We start from the raw sequence: 23,718 nt of genomic DNA, 5'->3' as shown, positions 1-23,718 counted from the left end.
GTAAGGAGTGGAGGAAAACTCTGGGTTTTATTCAGTAGGGGGTAAGGAGTGGAGGAACACTCTGGTTTTAATCAGTAGGAGGTAAGGAGTGGAGGAACACTCTGGGTGTTAATCAGTAGGGGTAAGGAGTGGAGGAACACTCTGGGTTTTAATCAGTAGGAGGTAAGGAGTGGAGGAACTGGTTTTAATCAGCAGGGGGTAAGGAGTGGAGGAAAACTCTGGGTTTTAATCAGTAGGGGTAAGGAGTGGAGGAAAACTCTGGGTTTTAATCAGTAGGGGTAAGGAGTGGAGGAACACTCTGGGTTTTAATCAGTAGGAGGTAAGTAGTGGAGGAACTGGTTTTAATCAGTAGGGGTAAGGAGTGGAGGAACACTCTGGGTTTTAATCAGTAGGGGGTAAGGAGTGGAGGAACACTCTGGGAGTTAATCAATAGGGGGTAAGGAGTGGAGGAACACTCTGGGTGTTAATCAGTAGGGGGTAAGGAGTGGAGGAACACTCTGGGTTTTAATCAGTAGGAGGTAAGGAGTGGAGGAACTGGTTTTTAATCAGCAGGGGGTAAGGAGTGGAGGAACACTCTGGTTTTTAATCAGTAGGAGGTAAGGAGTGGAGGAACACTCTGGGTTTTAATCAGTAGGGGTTAAGGAGTGGAGGAACACTCTGGGTTTTAATCAGTAGGAGGTAAGGAGTGGAGGAACACTCTGGGTTTTAATCAGTAGGGGGTAAGGAGTGGAGGAACACTCTGGGTTTTAATCAGTAGGGGTTAAGGAGTGGAGGAAAACTCTGCGTTTTAATCAGTAGGGGATAAGACGTGGAGGAAAACTCTGGGTTTTAATCAGTAGGAGGTAAGGAGTGGAGGAACACTCTGGGTTTTAATCAGTAGGGGGTAAGGAGTGGAGGAACACTCTGGGTTTTAATCAGTAGGAGGTAAGGAGTGGAGGAACACTCTGGGTTTTAATCAGTAGGGGTTAAGGAGTGGAGGAAAACTCTGGGTTTTAATCAGTAGGGGGTAAGGAGTGGAGGAACACTCTGGGTTTTAATCAATAGGAGGTAAGGAGTGGAGGAACACTCTGGGTTTTAATCAGTAGGGGTTAAGGAGTGGAGGAACACTCCGCGTTTTAATCAGTAGGGGATAAGAAGTGGAGGAAAACTCTGGGTTTTAATCAGTAGGAGGTAAGGAGTGGAGGAACACTCTGGGTTTTAATCAGTAGGGGGTAAGGAGTGGACGAACACTCTGGGTTTTAATCAGTAGGAGGTAAGGAGTGGAGGAACTGGTTTTAATCAGCAGGGGGTAAGGAGTGGAGGAAAACTCTGGGTTTTAATCAGTAGGGGGTAAGGAGTGGAGGAAAACTCTGGGTTTTAATCAGTAGGGGGTAAGGAGTGGAGGAACACTCTGGTTTTAATCAGTAGGAGGTAAGGAGTGGAGGAACACTCTGGGTGTTAATCAGTAGGGGGTAAGGAGTGGAGGAACACTCTGGGTTTTAATCAGTAGGAGGTAAGGAGTGGAGGAACTGGTTTTTAATCAGCCGGGGTAAGGAGTGGAGGAAAACTCTGGGTTTTAATCAGTAGGGGGTAAGGAGTGGAGGAAAACTCTGGGTTTTAATCAGTAGGGGTAAGGAGTGGAGGAACACTCTGGGTTTTAATCAGTAGGAGGTAAGTAGTGGAGGAACTGGTTTTTAATCAGTAGGGGGTAAGGAGTGGAGGAACACTCTGGGTTTTAATCAGTAGGGGGTAAGGAGTGGAGGAACACTCTGGGTTTTAATCAGTAGGAGGTAAGTAGTGGAGGAACTGGTTTTAATCAGTAGGGGTAAGGAGTGGAGGAACACTCTGGGTTTTAATCAGTAGGGGTAAGGAGTGGAGGAACACTCTGGGAGTTAATCAGTAGGGGATAAGGAGTGGAGGAACACTCTGGGTGTTAATCAGTAGGGGTTAAGGAATGGAGGAAGTGGTTTTTAATCAGTAGGGGGTAAGGAGTGGAGAACACTCTGGGTTTTAATCAGTAGGAGGTTTTCTGGGTTTTAATCAGTAGGAGGTAAGGAGTGGAGGAACACTCTGGGTTTTAATCAGTAGGGGTTAAGGAGTGGAGGAACTGGTTTTAATCAGTAGGGGTAAGGAGTGGAGGAACACTCTGGGTTTTAATCAGTAGGAGGTAAGGAGTGGAGGAACTGGTTTTAATCAGTAGGGGTAAGGAGTGGAGGAACACTCTGGTTTTTAATCAGTAGGAGGTAAGGAGTGGAGGAACACTCTGGGTTTTAATCAGTAGGGGTTAAGGAGTGGAGGAACACTCTGGGTTTTAATCAGTAGGAGGTAAGGAGTGGAGGAACACTCTGGGTTTTAATCAGTAGGAGGTAAGTAGGAACTGGTTTTTAATCAGTAGGGGGTAAGGAGGGAGGAACACTCTGGGTTTTAATCAGTAGGGGTAAGGAGTGGAGGAACACTCTGGGTTTTAATCAGTAGGGGATAAGGAGTGGAGGAACACTCTGGGTGTTAATCAGTAGGGGTTAAGGAGTGGAGGAACTGTTTTTTAATCAGTAGGGGGTAAGGAGTGGAGGAACACTCTGGGTTTTAATCAGTAGGAGGTAAGGAGTGGAGGAACTGGTTTTTAATCAGCAGGGGGTAAGGAGGGAGGAACACTCTGGTTTTTAATCAGTAGGAGGTAAGGAGTGGAGGAACACTCTGGGTTTTAATCAGTAGGAGGTAAGTAGTGGAGGAACTGGTTTTAATCAGTAGGGGTAAGGAGTGGAGGAACACTCTGGGTTTTAATCAGTAGGGGTAAGGAGTGGAGGAACACTCTGGGTTTTAATCAGTAGGAGGTAAGTAGTGGAGGAACTGGTTTTAATCAGTAGGGGGTAAGGAGTGGAGGAACACTCTGGGTTTTAATCAGTAGGGGTAAGGAGTGGAGGAACACTCTGGGAGTTAATCAGTAGGGGATAAGGAGTGGAGGAACACTCTGGGTGTTAATCAGTAGGGGTTAAGGAATGGAGGAAGTGGTTTTTAATCAGTAGGGGTAAGGAGTGGAGGAACACTCTGGGTTTTAATCAGTAGGAGGTAAGGAGTGGAGGAACACTCTGGGTTTTAATCAGTAGGAGGTAAGGAGTGGAGGAACACTCTGGGTGTTAATCAGTAGGGGTTAAGGAGTGGAGGAACTGGTTTTAATCAGTAGGGGGTAAGGAGTGGAGGAACACTCTGGGTTTTAATCAGTAGGAGGTAAGGAGTGGAGGAACTGGTTTTAATCAGCATGGGGTAAGGAGTGGAGGAACACTCTGGTTTTTAATCAGTAGGAGGTAAGGGAGTGGAGGAACACTCTGGGTTTTAATCAGTAGGGGTTAAGGAGTGGAGGAACACTCTGGGTTTTAATCAGTAGGAGGTAAGGAGTGGAGGAACACTCTGGGTTTTAATCAGTAGGAGGTAAGGAGTGGAGGAACACTCTGGGTTTTAATCAGTCGGGGGTAAGGGAGTGGAGGAACACTCTGGGTGTTAATCAGTAGGGGATAAGGAGTGGAGGAACACTCTGGGTGTTAATCAGTAGGGGTTAAGGAGTGGAGGAACTGTTTTTAATCAGTAGGGGGTAAGGAGTGGAGGAACACTCTGGGTTTTAATCAGTAGGAGGTAAGGAGTGGAGGAACTGGTTTTTAATCAGCAGGGGGTAGGAAGGAACACTCTGGTTTTAATCAGTAGGAGGTAAGGAGTGGAGGAACACTCTGGGTTTTAATCAGTAGGGGTTAAGGAGTGGAGGAACACTCTGGGTTTTAATCAGTAGGAGGTAAGGAGTGGAGGAACACTCTGGGTTTTAATCAGTAGGGGGTAAGGAGTGGAGGAACACTCTGGGTTTTAATCAGTAGGGGTTAAGGAGTGGAGGAAAACTCCGGTTTTAATCAGTAGGGGATAAGACGTGGAGGAAAACTCTGGGTTTTAATCAGTAGGAGGTAAGGAGTGGAGGAACACTCTGGGTTTTAATCAGTAGGGGGTAAGGAGTGGAGGAACACTCTGGGTTTTAATCAGTAGGAGGTAAGGAGTGGAGGAACACTCTGGGTTTTAATCAGTAGGGGTTAAGGAGTGGAGGAAAACTCTGGGTTTTAATCAGTAGGGGGTAAGGAGTGAGGAACACTCTGGGTTTTAATCAGTAGGAGGTAAGGAGTGGAGGAACACTCTGGGTTTTAATCAGTAGGGGTTAAGGAGTGGAGGAACACTCCGGGTTTTAATCAGTAGGGGATAAGAAGTGGAGGAAAACTCTGGGTTTTAATCAGTAGGAGGTAAGGAGTGGAGGAACACTCTGGGTTTTAATCAGTAGGGGGTAAGGAGTGGAGGAACACTCTGGGTTTTAATCAGTAGGGGGTAAGGAGTGGAGGAACACTCTGGTTTTAATCAGTAGGAGGTAAGGAGTGGAGGAACACTCTGGGTGTTAATCAGTAGGGGGTAAGGAGTGGAGGAACACTCTGGGTTTTAATCAGTAGGAGGTAAGGAGTGGAGGAACTGGTTTTTAATCAGCCGGGGGTAAGGAGTGGAGGAAAACTCTGGGTTTTAATCAGTAGGGGGTAAGGAGTGGAGGAACACTCTGGGTTTTAATCAGTAGGAGGTAAGTAGTGGAGGAACTGGTTTTTAATCAGTAGGGGGTAAGGAGTGGAGGAACACTCTGGGTTTTAATCAGTAGGGGGTAAGGAGTGGAGGAACACTCTGGGTGTTAATCAGTAGGGGGTAAGGAGTGGAGGAACACTCTGGGTGTTAATCAGTAGGGGTTAAGGAATGGAGGAAGTGGTTTTTAATCAGTAGGGGGTAAGGAGTGGAGGAACACTCTGGGTTTTAATCAGTAGGAGGTAAGGAGTGGAGGAACACTCTGGGTTTTAATCAGTAGGAGGTAAGGAGTGGAGGAACACTCTGGGTTTTAATCAGTCGGGGGTAAGGAGTGGAGGAACACTCTGGGTGTTAATCAGTAGGGGATAAGGAGTGGAGGAACACTCTGGGTGTTAATCAGTAGGGGTTAAGGAGTGGAGGAACTGGTTTTTAATCAGTAGGGGGTAAGGAGTGGAGGAACACTCTGGGTTTTAATCAGTAGGAGGTAAGATGTGGAGGAACACTGGTTTTAATCAGTAGGTGGTAAGGAGTGGAGGAACACTCTGGGTTTTTTATCAGTAGGAGGTAAGGAGTGGAGGAACACTCTGGGTTTTAATCAGTAGGGGTTAAGGAGTGGAGGAAAACTCTGGGTTTTAATCAGTAGGGGGTAAGGAGTGGAGGAACACTCTGGGTTTTAATCAGTAGGAGGTAAGGAGTGGAGGAACACTCTGGGTTTTAATCAGTAGGGGTTAAGGAGTGGAGGAACACTCCGCGTTTTTAATCAGTAGGGGTTAAGGAGTGGAGGAACACTCTGGGTTTTAATCAGTAGTGGGTAAGGAGTGGAGGAACACTCTGGGTTTTAATCAGTAGGAGGTAAGGAGTGGAGGAACACTCTGGGTTTTAATCAGTCGGGGTAAGGAGTGGAGGAACACTCTGGGTGTTAATCAGTAGGGGATAAGGGAGTGGAGGAACACTCTGGGTGTTAATCAGTAGGGGTTAAGGAGTGGAGGAACTGGTTTTAATCAGTAGGGGTAAGATGTGGAGGAACTGGTTTTTAATCAGTAGGGGTAAGGAGTGGAGGAACACTCTGGGTTTTAATCAGTAGGAGGTAAGGAGTGGAGGAACACTGGGTTTTAATCAGTAGGAGGTAAGATGTGGAGGAACTGGTTTTTAATCAGTAGGGGGTAAGGAGTGGAGGAACACTCTGGGTTTTAATCAGTAGGGGTAAGGAGTGGAGGAACACTCTGGGTTTTAATCAGTAGGAGGTAAGGAGTGGAGGAACACTCTGGGTTTTAATCAGTAGGAGGTAAGGAGTGGAGGAAAACTCTGGGTTTTAATCAGTAGGAGGTAAGGAGTGGAGGAACACTCTGGGTTTTAATCAGTAGGAGGTAAGGAGTGGAGGAACACTCTGGGTTTTAATCAGTAGGGGTTAAGGAGTGGAGGAACACTCCGCGTTTTAATCAGTAGGGGATAAGAAGTGGAGGAAAACTCTGGGTTTTAATCAGTAGGAGGTAAGGAGTGGAGGAACACTCTGGGTTTTAATCAGTAGGGGGTAAGGAGTGGACGAACACTCTGGGTTTTAATCAGTAGGAGGTAAGGAGTGGAGGAACTGGTTTTTAATCAGCAGGGGGTAAGGAGTGGAGGAAAACTCTGGGTTTTAATCAGTAGGGGGTAAGGAGTGGAGGAAAACTCTGGGTTTTAATCAGTAGGGGGTAAGGAGTGGAGGAACACTCTGGTTTTTAATCAGTAGGAGGTAAGGAGGGAGGAACACTCTGGGTTTAATCAGTAGGGGTAAGGAGTGGAGGAACACTCTGGGTTTTAATCAGTAGGAGGTAAGGAGTGGAGGAACTGGTTTTTAATCAGCAGGGGGTAAGGAGTGGAGGAGGAAAACTCTGGGTTTTAATCAGTAGGGGTAAGGAGTGGAGGAAAACTCTGGGTTTTAATCAGTAGGGGGTAAGGAGTGGAGGAACACTCTGGGTTTTAATCAGTAGGAGGTAAGGAGTGGAGGAACTGGTTTTTAATCAGCAGGGGGTAAGGAGTGGAGGAACACTCTGGGTTTTAATCAGTAGGAGGTAAGGAGTGGAGGAACACTCTGGGTTTTAATCAGTAGGAGGTAAGTAGTGGAGGAACTGGTTTTTAATCAGTAGGGGGTAAGGAGTGGAGGAACACTCTGGGTTTTAATCAGTAGGGGTAAGGAGTGGAGGAACACTCTGGGTTTTAATCAGTAGGAGGTAAGTAGTGGAGGAACTGGTTTTTAATCAGTAGGGGGTAAGGAGTGGAGGAACACCCTGGGTTTTAATCAGTAGGGGGTAAGGAGTGGAGGAACACTCTGGGAGTTAATCAGTAGGGGATAAGGAGTGGAGGAACACTCTGGGTGTTAATCAGTAGGGGTTAAGGAATGGAGGAAGTGGTTTTTAATCAGTAGGGGGTAAGGAGTGGAGGAACACTCTGGGTTTTAATCAGTAGGAGGTAAGGAGTGGAGGAACACTCTGGGTTTTAATCAGTAGGAGGTAAGGAGTGGAGGAACACTCTGGGTTTTAATCAGTCGGGGGTAAGGAGTGGAGGAACACTCTGGGTGTTAATCAGTAGGGGATAAGGAGTGGAGGAACACTCTGGGTGTTAATCAGTAGGGGTTAAGGAGTGGAGGAACTGGTTTTTAATCAGTAGGGGGTAAGGAGTGGAGGAACACTCTGGGTTTTAATCAGTAGGAGGTAAGGAGTGGAGGAACTGGTTTTTAATCAGCAGGGGGTAAGGAGTGGAGGAACACTCTGGTTTTTAATCAGTAGGAGGTAAGGAGTGGAGGAACACTCTGGGTTTGAATCAGTAGGGGTTAAGGAGTGGAGGAACACTCTGGGTTTTAATCAGTAGGAGGTAAGGAGTGGAGGAACACTCTGGGTTTTAATCAGTAGGAGGTAAGGAGTGGAGGAACACTCTGGGTTTTAATCAGTCGGGGGTAAGGAGTGGAGGAACACTCTGGGTGTTAATCAGTAGGGGATAAGGAGTGGAGGAACACTCTGGGTGTTAATCAGTAGGGGTTAAGGAGTGGAGGAACTGGTTTTAATCAGTAGGGGGTAAGGAGTGGAGGAACACTCTGGGTTTTAATCAGTAGGAGGTAAGGAGTGGAGGAAAACTCTGGGTTTTAATCAGTAGGAGGTAAGGAGTGGAGGAACACTCTGGGTTTTAATCAGTAGGGGGTAAGGAGTGGAGGAACACTCTGGGTTTTAATCAGTAGGAGGTAAGGAGTGGAGGAACACTCTGGGTTTTAATCAGTAGGGGTTAAGGAGTGGAGGAAAACTCTGGGTTTTAATCAGTAGGGGTAAGGAGTGGAGGAACACTCTGGGTTTTAATCAGTAGGAGGTAAGGAGTGGAGGAACACTCTGGGTTTTAATCAGTAGGGGTTAAGGAGTGGAGGAACACTCCGGTTTTAATCAGTAGGGGATAAGAAGTGGAGGAAAACTCTGGGTTTTAATCAGTAGGAGGTAAGGAGTGGAGGAACACTCTGGGTTTTAATCAGTAGGGGTAAGGAGTGGACGAACACTCTGGGTTTTAATCAGTAGGAGGTGAGGAGTGGAGGAACTGGTTTTTAATCAGCAGGGGGTAAGGAGTGGAGGAAAACTCTGGGTTTTAATCAGTAGGGGGTAAGGAGTGGAGGAAAACTCTGGGTTTTATTCAGTAGGGGGTAAGGAGTGGAGGAACACTCTGGTTTTTAATCAGTAGGAGGTAAGGAGTGGAGGAACACTCTGGGTGTTAATCAGTAGGGGGTAAGGAGTGGAGGAACACTCTGGGTTTTAATCAGTAGGAGGTAAGGAGTGGAGGAACTGGTTTTTAATCAGCAGGGGGTAAGGAGTGGAGGAAAACTCTGGGTTTTAATCAGTAGGGGGGTAAGGAGTGGAGGAAAACTCTGGGTTTTAATCAGTAGGGGGTAAGGAGTGGAGGAACACTCTGGGTTTTAATCAGTAGGAGGTAAGTAGTGGAGGAACTGGTTTTTAATCAGTAGGGGTAAGGAGTGGAGGAACACTCTGGGTTTTAATCAGTAGGGGGTAAGGAGTGGAGGAACACTCTGGGAGTTAATCAATAGGGGTAAGGAGTGGAGGAACACTCTGGGTGTTAATCAGTAGGGGTAAGGAGTGGAGGAACACTCTGGGTTTTAATCAGTAGGAGGTAAGGAGTGGAGGAACTGGTTTTTAATCAGCAGGGGTAAGGAGTGGAGGAACACTCTGGTTTTTAATCAGTAGGAGGTAAGGAGTGGAGGAACACTCTGGGTTTTAATCAGTAGGGGTTAAGGAGTGGAGGAACACTCTGGGTTTTAATCAGTAGGAGGTAAGGAGTGGAGGAACACTCTGGGTTTTAATCAGTAGGGGTAAGGAGTGGAGGAACACTCTGGGTTTTAATCAGTAGGGGTTAAGGAGTGGAGGAAAACTCTGGTTTTAATCAGTAGGGGATAAGACGTGGAGGAAAACTCTGGGTTTTAATCAGTAGGAGGTAAGGAGTGGAGGAACACTCTGGGTTTTAATCAGTAGGGGTAAGGAGTGGAGGAACACTCTGGGTTTTAATCAGTAGGAGGTAAGGAGTGGAGGAACACTCTGGGTTTTAATCAGTAGGGGTTAAGGAGTGGAGGAAAACTCTGGGTTTTAATCAGTAGGGGTAAGAAGTGGAGGAAACTCTGGGTTTTAATCAGTAGGAGGTAAGGAGTGGAGGAACACTCTGGGTTTTAATCAGTAGGGGGTAAGGAGTGGAGGAACACTCTGGGTTTTAATCAGTAGGAGGTAAGGAGTGGAGGAACTGGTTTTTAATCAGCAGGGGGTAAGGAGTGGAGGAAAACTCTGGGTTTTAATCAGTAGGGGGTAAGGAGTGGAGGAAAACTCTGGGTTTTAATCAGTAGGGGGTAAGGAGTGGAGGAACACTCTGGTTTTAATCAGTAGGAGGTAAGGAGTGGAGGAACACTCTGGGTTTTAATCAGTAGGGGGTAAGGAGTGGAGGAACACTCTGGGTTTTAATCAGTAGGAGGTAAGGAGTGGAGGAACTGGTTTTTAATCAGCCGGGGTAAGGAGTGGAGGAAAACTCTGGGTTTTAATCAGTAGGGGTAAGGAGTGGAGGAAAACTCTGGGTTTTAATCAGTAGGGGTAAGGAGTGGAGGAACACTCTGGGTTTTAATCAGTAGGAGGTAAGTAGTGGAGGAACTGGTTTTAATCAGTAGGGGTAGGAGTGGAGGAACACTCTGGGTTTTAATCAGTAGGGGGTAAGGAGTGGAGGAACACTCTGGGTTTTAATCAGTAGGAGGTAAGTAGTGGAGGAACTGGTTTTAATCAGTAGGGGGTAAGGAGTGGAGGAACACTCTGGGTTTTAATCAGTAGGGGTAAGGAGTGGAGGAACACTCTGGGAGTTAATCAGTAGGGGATAAGGAGTGGAGGAACACTCTGGGTGTTAATCAGTAGGGGTTAAGGAATGGAGGAAGTGGTTTTTAATCAGTAGGGGGTAAGGAGTGGAGGAACACTCTGGGTTTTAATCAGTAGGAGGTAAGGAGTGGAGGAACACTCTGGGTTTTAATCAGTAGGAGGTAAGGAGTGGAGGAACACTCTGGGTGTTAATCAGTAGGGGTTAAGGAGTGGAGGAACTGGTTTTTAATCAGTAGGGGGTAAGGAGTGGAGGAACACTCTGGGTTTTAATCAGTAGGAGGTAAGGAGTGGAGGAACTGGTTTTTAATCAGCAGGGGGTAAGGAGTGGAGGAACACTCTGGTTTTTAATCAGTAGGAGGTAAGGAGTGGAGGAACACTCTGGGTTTTAATCAGTAGGGGTTAAGGAGTGGAGGAACACTCTGGGTTTTAATCAGTAGGAGGTAAGGAGTGGAGGAACACTCTGGGTTTTAATCAGTAGGAGGTAAGGAGTGGAGGAACACTCTGGGTTTTAATCAGTCGGGGGTAAGGAGTGGAGGAACACTCTGGGTGTTAATCAGTAGGGGATAAGGAGTGGAGGAACACTCTGGGTGTTAATCAGTAGGGGTTAAGGAGTGGAGGAACTGGTTTTTAATCAGTAGGGGGTAAGGAGTGGAGGAACACTCTGGGTTTTAATCAGTAGGAGGTAAGGAGTGGAGGAACTGGTTTTTAATCAGCAGGGGTAAGGAGTGGAGGAACACTCTGGTTTTAATCAGTAGGAGGTAAGGAGTGGAGGAACACTCTGGGTTTTAATCAGTAGGAGGTAAGTAGTGGAGGAACTGGTTTTTAATCAGTAGGGGTAAGGAGTGGAGGAACACTCTGGGTTTTAATCAGTAGGGGTAAGGAGTGGAGGAACACTCTGGGTTTTAATCAGTAGGAGGTAAGTAGTGGAGGAACTGGTTTTAATCAGTAGGGGGTAAGGAGTGGAGGAACACCCTGGGTTTTAATCAGTAGGGGGTAAGGAGTGGAGGAACACTCTGGGAGTTAATCAGTAGGGGATAAGGAGTGGAGGAACACTCTGGGTGTTAATCAGTAGGGGTTAAGGAATGGAGGAAGTGGTTTTTAATCAGTAGGGGGTAAGGAGTGGAGGAACACTCTGGGTTTTAATCAGTAGGAGGTAAGGAGTGGAGGAACACTCTGGGTTTTAATCAGTAGGAGGTAAGGAGTGGAGGAACACTCTGGGTGTTAATCAGTAGGGGTTAAGGAGTGGAGGAACTGGTTTTTAATCAGTAGGGGGGAGTAAGGTTTTTAATCAGTGGAGGAACACTCTGGGTTTTAATCAGTAGGAGGTAAGGAGTGGAGGAACTGGTTTTTAATCAGCATGGGGTAAGGAGTGGAGGAACACTCTGGTTTTTAATCAGTAGGAGGTAAGGAGTGGAGGAACACTCTGGGTTTTAATCAGTAGGGGTTAAGGAGTGGAGGAACACTCTGGGTTTTAATCAGTAGGAGGTAAGGAGTGGAGGAACACTCTGGGTTTTAATCAGTAGGAGGTAAGGAGTGGAGGAACACTCTGGGTTTTAATCAGTCGGGGTAAGGAGTGGAGGAACACTCTGGGTGTTAATCAGTAGGGGATAAGGAGTGGAGGAACACTCTGGGTGTTAATCAGTAGGGGTTAAGGAGTGGAGGAACTGTTTTTAATCAGTAGGGGGTAAGGAGTGGAGGAACACTCTGGGTTTTAATCAGTAGGAGGTAAGGAGTGGAGGAACTGGTTTTTAATCAGCAGGGGTAAGGAGTGGAGGAACACTCTGGTTTTTAATCAGTAGGAGGTAAGGAGTGGAGGAACACTCTGGGTTTTAATCAGTAGGGGTTAAGGAGTGGAGGAACACTCTGGGTTTTAATCAGTAGGAGGTAAGGAGTGGAGGAACACTCTGGGTTTTAATCAGTAGGGGGTAAGGAGTGGAGGAACACTCTGGGTTTTAATCAGTAGGGGTTAAGGAGTGGAGGAAAACTCCGCGTTTTAATCAGTAGGGGATAAGACGTGGAGGAAAACTCTGGGTTTTAATCAGTAGGAGGTAAGGAGTGGAGGAACACTCTGGGTTTTAATCAGTAGGGGGTAAGGAGTGGAGGAACACTCTGGGTTTTAATCAGTAGGAGGTAAGGAGTGGAGGAACACTCTGGGTTTTAATCAGTAGGGGTTAAGGAGTGGAGGAAAACTCTGGGTTTTAATCAGTAGGGGGTAAGGAGTGAGGAACACTCTGGGTTTTAATCAGTAGGAGGTAAGGAGTGGAGGAACACTCTGGGTTTTAATCAGTAGGGGTTAAGGAGTGGAGGAACACTCCGTTTTAATCAGTAGGGGATAAGAAGTGGAGGAAAACTCTGGGTTTTAATCAGTAGGAGGTAAGGAGGTGGAGGAACACTCTGGGTTTTAATCAGTAGGGGTAAGGAGTGGAGAACACTCTGGGTTTTAATCAGTAGGGGTAAGGAGTGGAGGAACACTCTGGTTTTTAATCAGTAGGAGGTAAGGAGTGGAGGAACACTCTGGGTGTTAATCAGTAGGGGGTAAGGAGTGGAGGAACACTCTGGGTTTTAATCAGTAGGAGGTAAGGAGTGGAGGAACTGGTTTTAATCAGCAGGGGTAAGGAGTGGAAAACTCTGGGTTTTAATCAGTAGGGGGTGGAGGAAAACTCTGGGTTTTAATCAGTAGGGGGTAAGGAGTGGAGGAACACTCTGGGTTTTAATCAGTAGGAGGTAAGTAGTGGAGGAACTGGTTTTTAATCAGTAGGGGGTAAGGAGTGGAGGAACACTCTGGGTTTTAATCAGTAGGGGGTAAGGAGTGGAGGAACACTCTGGGAGTTAATCAGTAGGGGATAAGGAGTGGAGGAACACTCTGGGTGTTAATCAGTAGGGGTTAAGGAATGGAGGAAGTGGTTTTTAATCAGTAGGGGGTAAGGAGTGGAGGAACACTCTGGGTTTTAATCAGTAGGAGGTAAGGAGTGGAGGAACACTCTGGGTTTTAATCAGTAGGAGGTAAGGAGTGGAGGAACACTCTGGGTTTTAATCAGTCGGGGGTAAGGAGTGGAGGAACACTCTGGGTGTTAATCAGTAGGGGATAAGGAGTGGAGGAACACTCTGGGTTTTAATCAGTAGGGGGTAAGGAGTGGAGGAAAACTCTGGGTTTTAATCAGTAGGGGGTAAGGAGTGGAGGAACACTCTGGGTTTTAATCAGTAGGAGGTAAGTAGTGGAGGAACTGGTTTTTAATCAGTAGGGGGTAAGGAGTGGAGGAACACTCTGGGTTTTTTATCAGTAGGAGGTAAGGAGTGGAGGAACACTCTGGGTTTTAATCAGTAGGGGTTAAGGAGTGGAGGAAAACTCTGGGTTTTAATCAGTAGGGGGTAAGGAGTGGAGGAACACTCTGGGTTTTAATCAGTAGGAGGTAAGGAGTGGAGGAACACTCTGGGTTTTAATCAGTAGGGGTTAAGGAGTGGAGGAACACTCCGCGTTTTAATCAGTAGGGGTTAAGGAGTGGAGGAACACTCCGCGTTTTAATCAGTAGTGGGTAAGGAGTGGAGGAACACTCTGGGTTTTAATCAGTAGGAGGTAAGGAGTGGAGGAACACTCTGGGTTTTAATCAGTCGGGGGTAAGGAGTGGAGGAACACTCTGGGTGTTAATCAGTAGGGGATAAGGAGTGGAGGAACACTCTGGGTGTTAATCAGTAGGGGTTAAGGAGTGGAGGAACTGGTTTTTAATCAGTAGGGGGTAAGATGTGGAGGAACTGGTTTTTAATCAGTAGGGGGTAAGGAGTGGAGGAACACTCTGGGTTTTAATCAGTAGGAGGTAAGGAGTGGAGGAACACTCTGGGTTTTAATCAGTAGGAGGTAAGATGTGGAGGAACTGGTTTTTAATCAGTAGGGGGTAAGGAGTGGAGGAACACTCTGGGTTTTAATCAGTAGGGGGTAAGGAGTGGAGGAACACTCTGGGTTTTAATCAGTAGGAGGTAAGGAGTGGAGGAACACTCTGGGTTTTAATCAGTAGGGGTTAAGGAGTGGAGGAAAACTCTGGGTTTTAATCAGTAGGGGGTAAGGAGTGAGGAACACTCTGGGTTTTAATCAGTAGGAGGTAAGGAGTGGAGGAACACTCTGGGTTTTAATCAGTAGGGGTTAAGGAGTGGAGGAACACTCCGCGTTTTAATCAGTAGGGGATAAGAAGTGGAGGAAAACTCTGGGTTTTAATCAGTAGGAGGTAAGGAGTGGAGGAACACTCTGGGTTTTAATCAGTAGGGGGTAAGGAGTGGACGAACACTCTGGGTTTTAATCAGTAGGAGGTAAGGAGTGGAGGAACTGGTTTTTAATCAGCAGGGGGTAAGGAGTGGAGGAAAACTCTGGGTTTTAATCAGTAGGGGGTAAGGAGTGGAGGAAAACTCTGGGTTTTAATCAGTAGGGGGTAAGGAGTGGAGGAACACTCTGGTTTTTAATCAGTAGGAGGTAAGGAGTGGAGGAACACTCTGGGTGTTAATCAGTAGGGGGTAAGGAGTGGAGGAACACTCTGGGTTTTAATCAGTAGGAGGTAAGGAGTGGAGGAACTGGTTTTTAATCAGCAGGGGGTAAGGAGTGGAGGAAAACTCTGGGTTTTAATCAGTAGGGGGTAAGGAGTGGAGGAACACTCTGGGTTTTAATCAGTAGGGGTAAGGAGTGGAGGAACACTCTGGGTTTTAATCAGTAGGAGGTAAGTAGTGGAGGAACTGGTTTTTAATCAGTAGGGGGTAAGGAGTGGAGGAACACTCTGGGTTTTAATCAGTAGGGGGTAAGGGGTGGAGGAACACTCTGGGAGTTAATCAGTAGGGGATAAGGAGTGGAGGAACACTCTGGGTGTTAATCAGTAGGGGTTAAGGAATGGAGGAAGTGGTTTTTAATCAGTAGGGGGTAAGGAGTGGAGGAACACTCTGGGTTTTAATCAGTAGGAGGTAAGGAGTGGAGGAACACTCTGGGTTTTAATCAGTAGGAGGTAAGGAGTGGAGGAACACTCTGGGTTTTAATCAGTCGGGGGTAAGGAGTGGAGGAACACTCTGGGTGTTAATCAGTAGGGGATAAGGATTGGAGGAACACTCTGGGTGTTAATCAGTAGGGGTTAAGGAGTGGAGGAACTGGTTTTTAATCAGTAGGGGGTAAGGAGTGGAGGAACACTCTGGGTTTTAATCAGTAGGAGGTAAGATGTGGAGGAACTGGTTTTTAATCAGTAGGGGGTAAGGAGTGGAGGAACACTCTGGGTTTTAATCAGTAGGGGGTAAGGAGTGGAGGAACACTCTGGGTTTTAATCAGTAGGGGTTAAGGAGTGGAGGAACACTCTGGGTTTTAATCAGTAGGGGGTAAGGAGTGGAGGAACACTCTGGGTTTTAATCAGTAGGGGTTAAGGAGTGGAGGAACACTCTGGGTTTTAATCAGTAGGGGTTAAGGAGTGGAGGAACACTCCGCGTTTTAATCAGTAGGGGTTAAGGAGTGGAGGAACACTCCGCGTTTTAATCAGTAGTGGGTAAGGAGTGGAGGAACACTCTGGGTTTTAATCAGTAGGAGGTAAGGAGTGGAGGAACACTCTGGGTTTTAATCAGTCGGGGGTAAGGAGTGGAGGAACACTCTGGGTGTTAATCAGTAGGGGATAAGGAGTGGAGGAACACTCTGGGTGTTAATCAGTAGGGGTTAAGGAGTGGAGGAACTGGTTTTTAATCAGTAGGGGGTAAGATGTGGAGGAACTGGTTTTTAATCAGTAGGGGGTAAGGAGTGGAGGAACACTCTGGGTTTTAATCAGTAGGAGGTAAGGAGTGGAGGAACACTCTGGGTTTTAATCAGTAGGAGGTAAGATGTGGAGGAACTGGTTTTTAATCAGTAGGGGGTAAGGAGTGGAGGAACACTCTGTGTTTTAATCAGTAGGGGTTAAGGAGTGGAGGAAAACTCTGGGTTTTAATCAGTAGGGGGTAAGGAGTGGAGGAACACTCTGGGTTTTAATCAGTAGGAGGTAAGGAGTGTAGGAACACTCTGGGTTTTAATCAGTAGGGGTTAAGGAGTGGAGGAACACTCCGCGTTTTAATCAGTAGGGGTTAAGGAGTGGAGGAACACTCCGCGTTTTAATCAGTAGTGGGTAAGGAGTGGAGGAACACTCTGGGTTTTAATCAGTAGGAGGTAAGGAGTGGAGGAAAACTCTGGGTTTTAATCAGTAGGAGGTAAGGAGTGGAGGAACACTCTGGGTTTTAATCAGTAGGAGGTAAGGAGTGGAGGAAAACTCTGGGTTTTAATCAGTAGGAGGTAAGGAGTGGAGGAAAACTCTGGGTTTTAATCAGTAGGAGGTAAGGAGTGGAGGAACACTCTGGGTTTTAATCAGTAGGGGGTAAGGAGTGGAGGAACACTCTGGGTTTTAATCAGTAGGAGGTAAGGGAGGAACTGGTTTTAATCAGGAGGGGGTAAGGAGGAAAACTCTGGGTTTTAATCAGTAGGAGGTAAGGAGTGGAGGAACACTCTGGGTTTTAATCAGTAGGGGGTAAGGAGTGGACGAACACTCTGGGTTTTAATCAGTAGGAGGTAAGGAGTGGAGGAACTGGTTTTTAATCAGGAGGGGGTAAGGAGTGGAGGAAAACTCTGGGTTTTAATCAGTAGGGGGTAAGGAGTGGAGGAAAACTCTGGGTTTTAATCAGTAGGGGGTAAGGAGTGGAGGAACACTCTGGGTTTTAATCAGTAGGGGGTAAGTAGTGGAGGAACACTCTGGGTTTTAATCAGTAGGAGGTAAGGAGTGGAGGAACACTCTGGGTTTTAATCAGTAGGGGGTAAGGAGTGGAGGAACACTCTGGGAGTTAATCAATAGGGGGTAAGGAGTGGAGGAACACTCTGGGTGTTAATCAGCAGGGGGTAAGGAGTGGAGGAACACTCTGGGTTTTAATCAGTAGGAGGTAAGGAGTGGAGGAACACTCTGGGTGTTAATCAGCAGGGGGTAAGGAGTGGAGGAACACTCTGGTTTTTAATCAGTAGGAGGTAAGGAGTGGAGGAACACTCTGGGTGTTAATCAGTAGGGGATAAGGAGTGGAGGAACACTCTGGGTGTTAATCAGTAGGGGTTAAGGAATGGAGGAAGTGGTTTTTAATCAGTAGGGGGTAAGGAGTGGAGGAACACTCTGGGTTTTAATCAGTAGGAGGTAAGGAGTGGAGGAACACTCTGGGTTTTAATCAGTAGGAGGTAAGGAGTGGAGGAACACTCTGGGTTTTAATCAGTAGGGGGTAAGGAGTGGAGGAACACTCTGGGTTTTAATCAGTAGGGGATAAGGATTGGAGGAACACTCTGGGTGTTAATCAGTAGGGGTTAAGGAGTGGAGGAACTGGTTTTAATCAGTAGGGGGTAAGGAGTGGAGGAACACTCTGGGTTTTAATCAGTAGGGGTTAAGGAGTGGAGGAACACTCTGGGTTTTAATCAGTAGGGGGTAAGGAGTGGAGGAACACTCTGGGTTTTAATCAGTAGGGGTTAAGGAGTGGAGGAACACTCTGGGTTTTAATCAGTAGGGAGTAAGGAGTGGAGGAACACTCTGGGTTTTAATCAGTAGGGTGTAAGGAGTGGAGGAACACTCTGGGTTTTAATCAGTAGGGGGTAAGGAGTGGAGGAACACTCTGGGTTTTAATCAGTAGGGGGTAAGGAGTGGAGGAACACTCTGGGTTTTAATCAGTAGGGGGTAAGGAGTGAAGGAACTGGTTTGTAATCCTGGACAAAGTGGAAGAAAAGCAGCACTGCTTAACAGAGCCACACAGGCCTGTTATTAATGTATTAATGAATCAGGAAGGTTAAAGAATGTAAATTGGAAACTATTACATAAATAAAATACAAGTGGATGAGTTATTACAGTGCTATAGATGCTTAATAATATCTTTATAGTTGTGTAAGTATAGGTGTAGAGAACAGACATAATCTATAGTTGTCACTGATAATGTAACGTACAGGAAGTTCTCCTGATACTGGAATACCTCACCTTCAAGTGTCGCATTACCTCCGGAGAGAATTTTCTATGGTCATGGTCACGGCCATGTAAATTACCCATTAAGCCGACACCGTGACCGCTCTCAACTGGACTTTGTGCAAACTGGAAACTGCATATTCTGGGGCCACATTTATTTTAGCTGAGGACTTTAATAAATATAATCTGAGGAAAACAGCTTCTATCTGCAGGCCATTAGACTGTTAAATAGTGATTGGAAGTTCATTATTTGACTAGGCTACATGTATTTGACATTGTGTTGTTATTTTGCTGAGCACTAGAAGGTTTCATTTTATTTTTGGCAGTGAAACGAGGCTACTCAGGAAAGAAAAAAACTTCACTCAATTGTATAGCCTTGTTGCGAAATGTAAATGTACTATTTTTAATGTGAATCACATTTTTATTTGGCGTACCCCCGGTTTGGGAATATCTGCTTCAGTGCCTTGTTTCATACGGGATGCATGTTTTGGAATATTATTATTCTGTATATTTGTATTCTCATTCTCAAACTTGTATGCCATCTGTAAACATGAATACAATTGTTCAATTATGAGCTTAGTTGCTTTAGCCACGGAAAAAGGCAGGTACCTTTCCGTTAGCCATGATTAGCTGAGATAACTGATGGGCTTGACATGCCGAGAGATTAGTTCAGATTAATCGCATGCTTCTGTCTAAAACATGAGCTGCTCAGTATATGTAGATAATCCTTACTAAATATTTTGAAAGATATCACAAAAAATGACATAAATGTTGCTAATGCTCGGAGGGCCAGGGTCCAGGTGGAGAGTGAGACCCGGTTGCCTGGAGATAGGACAGGCATCTCACTGCGTTGGCGGTCGGCCTGTTCCTTATGCCGACGCACGGCCCGCTGGAGACGAATTTGTGCAGGGTTATAGGTCTCCTCAGCACCACGAAACCACTCATCCACCGCAAGGGCCTCGGTCTCGCTCAGATGCCAAGGTGCCAAGGCTGGCTGATATCCCAACACACACTGGAAAGGAGGGATGTCAGTGGAGGGGTGGCGGAGGGAATTCTGCCACCCTTCCAATGTAGAAAATCCACCTACTCCCCTGGCCGGTCCCGACAGTAACACCTCAGGAACCTGCCCACCTCCTGATTGACCCTCTCCACCTGTCCATTAGCTTTAGGATGGTACCCGGAGGTGAAACTGACCGTGACCCCCAGGGGTTCCAGGAACGCTTTCCATACGCGTGTGGTGAACTGAGGGCCCTGATCTGACACAATGTCCTCGGGATCCCGTAGTGCAGGAAGACCTGTGTAAAATTGCCTCAGGGGTTTGCATGGCCGACTTGCCCAGGCAGAGGAAGGAGGCGACAAGCTTTGGAAAACCAGTCCACGACGACGAGTACAGTGGTTTCCCCTGGGATGGGGGAAGGTCAGAGACAAAGTCCAATCACAGCAAAAGGTGGCGCTACAAAGTATTAACTTAAGGGGGCTGAATAATTTTGCACGCCCAATTTTTCAGTTTTTGATTTGTTAAAAAAGTTTGAAATATCCAATAAATGTCGTTCCACTTCATGATTGTGTCCCACTTGTTGTTGATTCTTCACAAAAAAATACAGTTTTATATCTTTATGTTTGAACCCCTGAAATGTGGCAAAAGGTCGCAAAGTTCAAGGGGGTCGAATACTTTCGCAAGGCACTGTATATTATTTCTATCATTCATGTTCCACCATTCATCAATGAATTTCGGTCTGGATGGCTAATTAGGGGGACTTTTCTCCACTTCTCCCAGAATGACATCCTCCATATCAGCCTTTTTTCTACAGGTGACCTAACTCCAGACTCTGATGGGGAGCTTGGTACCCTGGGCCACTTGTGTGTTTGTTGATTCCGAATTGTTTGAATGAAGGCCAGCACTGCCTTCTTTTGTATTCCACATAGACTTGCACTGCATTCAGGGTCCCTTATTATCCTTAGAGTTTTCTATTGGATTATGATTGTCACTGGTCTCAGCAGCCACTTTCCCAAATTCAATTTTTGCAATTTTTCCATGTATTATAATTATTTTTCTTAGAATGAGAGGTCTTGGATGGAGACTCTGACTCACCAGGTACCAACTCCAATGAATCATTCACTTCGTCTTTGTCCTTGGGAGCTGAGAAATTATGCTCTACAACCTCAGTCTCACTTTCTGTCAGTTCGGCTGAGATATGTGATACGTCTGCCCTACTCACGGGGACAGGATTGTTGTCCTGCACCTCGTGTGAAAATGTTTCCTCTATGCACCTTAAGTTGTCCAGTGTAGTAGGACTGTACTCTACCATCTCCTGACCCCCTCTAGTGTGGGATTGTGTCATTAAGTTGTCCAGTGTAGTAGGACTGTACTCTACCATCTCCTGACCCCCTCTAGTGTGGGATTGTGTCATTAAGTTGTCCAGTGTAGTAGGACTGTACTCTAGCATCTCCTGACCCCCTCTAGAGTGGGATTGTGTCATTAAGTTGTCCAGTGTAGTAGGACTGTACTCTAGCATCTCCTGACCCCCTCTAGTGTGGGATTGTGTCATTAAGTTGTCCAGTATAGTAGGACTGTACTCTAGCATCTCCTGACCCCCTCAAGTGTAGGATTGTGTCAGCCAGGCCTATCTAAGTGCAGGGCCTTGTCCACCATAAAATACGTTGATCCAGTGAATGTCCATCTTTACACAACATGTTATGGGAGTGATGGGTGCTGCTTCAACATCCACAAAACGATCTCTATTGGAGCAGTTTGTATGTTGAACCTTGTATATTATCATGCACCTCATCACTCTCCCCACCAGCTTACATCCAGTTTAACCAGAAACTCAGTCACATCACCATCATCTGCTGATTCAGATATTTCTTTAATTGTAACTTGAATTGAGTTCTGGTCAGCCACGCATGACTTCAAACTGAACAGATTATTCTCTGAACACAACATGTTTTCCTCTGACTGGTTTTCCTCTGATAAGAAGCTTTGCCCTTGCTTCCTTACTTAGAAGGTATATACACCAAAATGCATGTAATCTCTGTTCTCACCTCGAGTTGTTTGGATGAATTTCATGTATGAGACTGTGGTCCTCTTCCTTAATGGGGTTTGCTATGGCTTCCTCCTTTGACAGGATTTCTCCATTGGGGCATTTCGTCCCACAACCTTACTCCAGGTCTGATTTTCCTTGACATCAGTTTTCACAACGTTGAAAAAACTACAGCAGCCATTTTAATTGTAGTGTTAATGTTGATAGTACTTCTTACTGAATAATTGATGGATGGTTGATCCTCAAATAGATACTTGCTGAATTCAGTGAAGCTTCTTAGTTGGGCTGAATACTTAGACAAAAGGAGATAACAAAACATAACAAAACAAAATATGCCTACATTTTCCAGACCATCTGTCGATAAATCCAAAAAAATAAACAAAAAAACTAAACTGTTTAAGACAGCAATTTAAACAAAAAGGCATTCAGTAATTAACCTGCCCACACTCATGTAACAAAATAAAGTTAGATCTTATTTGATGTAGTGTGTGTTTACCCCAGTGACGGTATTGTGAAGAACAACATGACCTACACCAAAGTCAAATTAGGTTATAACGTTAGGCCAACGAGACATTGTCCAAGTTCTAGAAATCTCTGGTAGAATCACCTGCTTTGATTGCATCGCACTCACAACCGTAAGCTATTTGCTGTAATTAGTTTGCAATTAACTTGTAAATAATGATCTTGTTGTGAGTTAATTGTCCTGTAATAACAAATACAAATGATCCAAAGTTAATCTTTGTGATTTGGTCATTATTTGAACTGTCTAGCCAGCTGACTTAAGGTTAGCTAGCTAAGAAGCTAGTAATGAACCAAAACATTGTTTAGAAGTTGCTTTTAGTTGCCTGGTTATCTAGATTAACATATACTAAATCGATTTTTAAACGGATGTGTTTATTGTTGGTAAAATACACCAGTTATACTATTTTGGACCACCAGGCTGCTGTCGTTTTTGTGTTTATTCTTTTTCATAACAATAAAGACAAGTTTGATTTCAGACGACAATAGAATGTTCATGATGTCACTGCAACAACAGTCTACATACATGTTGATAGACGTAGTATAAACCAGCCTTCAGTCCTGAACTCTTTGGTTGTTTACTAAACTACTGTACTCCCTCTGTTTAGCACATGGCCTCACATGTGAATCCTTAAGGAGATGGGCGGGGCTAAGAGAGTGTGAATGATGTCACTGCAACAACAGTCTACATACATGTTGATAGACGTAGTATAAACCAGCCTTCAGTCCTGAACTCTTTGGTTGTTTACTACACTACTGTACTCCCTCTGTTTAGCACATGGCCTCACATGTGAATCCTTAAGGAGATGGGTGGGGCTAAGAGAGTGTGAATGATGCTGAATGGGTGAAGACAAAGAAGAGCTCTCCAGGTGTACCAAAGCATTCAAGGGCCATTTAAAGAAAAAAGATAAACTTTCAAAGCAGAATTACTTTCCCATTGTTTCTCATCTGTATAGTATGATATACCATTTTAACTTTGAGATTATGGAGTATTTTTGTGTAGATCACTGGCAAAATGCACAACAGAATCCATTGTGATGCAACAAAATGTGAACAAATCCAAGGGGGGTGAAAACGTTTGATACCCACTGTATTGTCCTTCTTTTGATACACACATCTGATACACACATCTGATACACACATCTGATACACACATCTGATACACACATCTGATACACACATCTGATACACACATCTCTTCTTCTATGAAGTGCTGCCTCTCTCTTCTCATACCCCACTTTTTAAAAACATTTTGTTTGCTGTATCTCTCATTAGCTACAATACCCGTAGAGTACGACCTTTCCTCACACAGGAAGTGGCGCAGGTCCTAATCCATGCACTATCGTATCCCGCAGACTACTGCAGCTCTCTGTTGGCTGGGTTTGCTGCTTGTGCCATTAAACAAATTTATCCTGAATGCCGCAGCTCGCCTGATGTTCAATCTTCATAAGTTTTCCCATGTCATCCTGCCCCTCAGCACACTCCACTGGCTTCCAGTCAAAGCTCGCATCATCTTCAAGGCTATGGTGCTTGCCAACAGAGCAGCACGGGGAACTGCACCTCCTTACCTCCAGGCTATGTTCAAACCCTACATCCCAACCCGAGCTCTCCGTTCCGCCACATTATGTGGGGATGTTGTTATTATATTGTTTGGAGCATATTCAGTGTAACTTTATTGATTTATTAGTACACAGTCTACTATTCCGTTAGTCACTACCTCAACCAATACTTTTGCATGTGTGTCTGCTCAATCTTTTTACATGAACACGAAGGTAGACAGGAAATGAAATAAACATGCAGACATGGACATAGTTACTATGACAGTTGCAGTAAAAATGAGAAGTTTTGCAAAAAGACAAAGAGACAAGTAAACAGATAGATGGACACGGAGGTGGACAGACAGAAACTGACAGGTAGACACCCCGCTTGGGATTGGGGCCATTCTTAGTGACAGTTGGAGAGAATTGACTGACTTAAGTGAATTGTGGCATCCATCTTGTCACCTGTCAGTGCAATGGAAATGTTTTGATATACTGAAGGAAAAGAAAAAGGACGAGGAGGAAAAAGAGAGAGAAAAAGAAGAGAACGAATGTAGAACGTGTTTAACTATCATACTGTATGTGGGTGTCTCTCTCGACTGAGACGAGGACAATGCTCATTTCCATTCCCCTTGAACCTGAGGCCGAGGTTTTATTCAGTTTTGCGTCAAATCCGGGATGGTGTGCGTACGTCCATCTGTGTGTGGGATGAGTTTAG

This window comes from Oncorhynchus keta, chromosome 19 (assembly GCF_023373465.1).
Source record: "Oncorhynchus keta strain PuntledgeMale-10-30-2019 chromosome 19, Oket_V2, whole genome shotgun sequence".
Classification (NCBI taxonomy): Eukaryota; Metazoa; Chordata; class Actinopteri; order Salmoniformes; family Salmonidae; genus Oncorhynchus; species Oncorhynchus keta.
This window is presented reverse-complemented; position numbering follows the sequence as displayed.